We start from the raw sequence: 3,928 nt of genomic DNA on the forward strand, positions 1-3,928 counted from the left end.
GAAATTTGACGCGGAACACGAGACCCAGTTATAAATTTAGGAGAAGAATGCTATAAGAGTCTCTTGCTCCTCGATTTCATATGGACTTTTCGGGCAATTTTCGTACTCGTCGACAAAAATGGGCCAAAATCAATATTTTCAGACCAGACGATGGCTAGTGTTTCATATCAGGCTCACAACCCAAAACACAATTATAAATTTTGGAGAAGAACGCTATAAGGGTCTCCTGGTGCTCGATTTCATATGGACTTTTCGGGCGATTTTCGTACCACCCGACTAAAATGTACCGAAATCCGTATTTTCATACAAGTCGATGGCTAATGTTTGAAATCAAATGCGGAACCCGAAACACAATTATAAATTTAGGAGAAGAACGTTATAACTGTTTCCTGGTCCTCGATTTCATCTGGTCTTTTTGAGCGATTTTGATACCATCCGACAAAAATAGACCAAAATCAAATTTTCAGACCAAACGATGGCTAGTGTTTGAAATCAGGCGCAGAACCTGAAACACAGTTATAAATTTTAGAGAAGAATGCTATAAGGGTCTCCCAGTCCTCGATTTTATCTAGACTTTTCAGGGGATTTTCGTACCCCTCGACAAAAATAGACCAAAATCTGAATTTTCGGACCAGACTATGGCTAGTGTCTGAAATCTGGCGCGGAACTTGTAACATAGTTATAAATTTTGGAGAAGAATGCTATAATGGTCTCCCGGTCCTCGATTTCAACTGGACGTTTCGGGCGATTTTCGTACCAGAACGACCAAAAGGGATCGAGATCCGTATTTTCGAACAAGACAATGGCTAGTGTTTGAAATATGACGCGGAACCTGAAACACAATAATAAATTTAGGAGAAGAATGCTATAAGAGTCTCCCAGTCCTCGATTTCATCTAGTCTTTCCGGGCGATTTTCGTACCACCCGACCAAAATGGATCGAAAATCGTATTTTTGGGCCAAACGATGGCTAGTGTTTGAAATCTACGCGGAACCCGAAACACAGTTATAAATATTGAGGAAGAATGCTTTAAGAGTCTCCTGCTCCTCGATTTCATTTGGATCTTTAGGGCGATTTTCGTACCCTTGGACAAAAATAAACCAAAATATGTATTTTCGTACCAGAAGATTGCTAGTGTTTAAAATCTAGCGCGGAACATGGGACATAGTTATAAATTTTTTAGAAGAATGTTATAAGGGTCTCTCGGTCCTTGATTTCATCGGGACATTTCGAGCGATTTTAGTACCACCCGACAAAAATGGACCGAAATCCGTATTTTCTAACAAGACGATGGCTAGTGTTAGAAATCTGACACGGAACCCGAAAGACAATTATAAATTTTTGATAAAAATGCTATAAGGGTCTCTTGTTCCTCCATTTCCTATGGTCTTTTCAGGCGATTTTTGTATCACCTGACAAAAATATTCCAAAATTCATATTTTCAGACCAGACGATGGCTAGTTTTTGAAATCTGATGCGAATCCTGAAACATAGTTCTAACTTTTGGAGAAGAATGCTATAATGGTCTCCTGGTCCTTGATTTCATCTGGACTTTTCGGGTTATTTTCGTACCTCCCGCCTAAAATAGAACAAAATCTGTATTTTCAAACAAAACAATGGCTAGTGTATGAAATCTAACGCGAAACCCAAAACACCGTTATACATTTAGAAGGAGAATTCAATAATAGTCTCTTGGTCCTCGATTTCAGTTGGACTTTTCAAAGGATTTTCGTACCCCTCGACAAAAATGGACCAAAATCTGTTTTTTTCGGAGCAGACGATGGGTAGTGTTTGAAAGCTGACGTGGAAATTGAAACACAATTATAAATTTAGGAGAAGAATGCAATAACGGTCTCTTGGTCCTCGATTTCATCTAGACTTTTTGGGCAATTTTCATACCCCTGACAAAAATGGACCGAAATTCGTATTTTCGTACAAGATGATGGCTAGTGTTTGAAATCTGATGCGGAACCCAAAACACAATTATAAACTTTGGAGAAGAATGCTATAAGAGTCTCCCGGTCCTCGATTTCATCTGGACGTTTCGGGCGATTTTCGTACCACCAAACAAAAATGGACCGAAATCCGTAGTTTCGGACCAAACGATGGCTAGTGTTTGAAATCTGACGCTAGAACCTGAAACACAGTTATAAATTTAGGAGATGAATTCTATAAGGGTCTCCTGGTTCTCGATTTCATCTACACTTTTCTGGGCGATTTTCGTACCACCCACCAGAAATAGACTGAAATCCGTATTTTTGTACAAGATGATGGCTAGTCTTTGAAATTTTATGCGGAACCCAAAACATAATTATAAATTTAGGAGAAGAATGCTATGAAGGTCTCCTGGTCCCCGATTTCATTGTTTCTTTTCGGGCGATTTTTGTACCACTTTACAAAAATAGACCGAAAATCATATTTTTGGACCAAACGATGGCTAGTGTATGAAATCTGGCGTGGAACCCCGAAACAAAGTTATAATTTTTGGGGAAGAATATTATAATGGTCTCCCGGTCTCGAAGCAAAAATGGACCGAAAACCGTATTTTTGGACCAGACGATGGCTAGTGTTTGAAATCTGACACGAAACCTTAGACACAATCTTAAATGTAGGAGAAAATTTCTATAAGAGTCTTCCGGTCTTCTATTTCATTTGGACTTCTTGGGCGATTATCGTACACTCTACAGAAATGGACAGAAATCTATATTTTTGGACCAAAACATGGCTTGTTTTTGAAATATGACACAAAACCGAAAACACAGTTATTAATTTAGGAGAAGAATTCTAAATGGGTCTCTAGGTCCTCGATTTCATATGGACCTTTTGGGCGATTTTCGTACCACTTGTTCAAAAATGGACCGAAAACCGTATTTTTGGACCAGACGATGGCTAGTGTTTGAAATCTGACACGAAACCTTAGACACAATCTTAAATGTAGGAGAAAATTTCTATAAGAGTCTTCCGGTCTTCTATTTCATTTGGACTTCTTGGGCGATTATCGTACACTCTACAGAAATGGACAGAAATCTATATTTTTGGACCAAAACATGGCTTGTTTTTGAAATCTGACACAAAACCGAACACACAGTTATTAATTTAGGAGAAGAATTCTAAATGGGTCTCTAGGTCCTCGATTTCATATGGACCTTTTGGGCGATTTTCGTACCACCTGACAAAAATGGACTGAAATTTGTATTTTCTGACCAGACAATGGCTAGTGTTTGAAATCTGATGCGGAACCCGAAACACAATTATAAATTTATGAGAAGCATTCTAAAAGTGTCTCCCGTTCCTCATTTTCATCTGGACTTTTTGGGCGATTTTCGTACCACCCGACAAAAATTAACTGAAATCCGTAATAAAATAGAGTTGTCTGTTAAATATGTAATTATTACTTTATAGTTTTACTTTATAATGAATATAATAATAACATATAAAAAAATTGAGTTGTCAAATAAAGTATTAATTACATCTTTATTTAATAGGGTGTTTAGGGTTTAAGAAATCACGTTTAGGGATTAAAGTTTAGAGTTTAGGGTTCAGGGTTTTGGGTTTAGTATTTAGGGTTTAAGGTTTAAGCTTTGAGGTTTGAGGTTCGGGGTATAGTATATAGGGTTATCCTCATTGCAAAATATTACTACAAAATGATCATAATAATTACATATAATCAAATATAGTTGTCAAATAAATATGTAATTATTACATTATTTGAAAAACAATATTTTATTATATGTTATTCTAATCTTCTTTATGACAAACAAATACAAAACGAAGATAATAATAACATATACTAAAAGACAATTGTCAAATAAATATGTAATTATTACTTTATTTGATAACTATATTTTATTATATGTGATTATTATCTTTGTCATGTATTTGTGCTTCATAACGAAGATAATAGAAACATATAATAAAATAAAGTTTT

This window comes from Cicer arietinum, chromosome 3, assembly GCF_000331145.2.
Source record: "Cicer arietinum cultivar CDC Frontier isolate Library 1 chromosome 3, Cicar.CDCFrontier_v2.0, whole genome shotgun sequence".
Classification (NCBI taxonomy): domain Eukaryota; kingdom Viridiplantae; phylum Streptophyta; class Magnoliopsida; order Fabales; family Fabaceae; genus Cicer; species Cicer arietinum.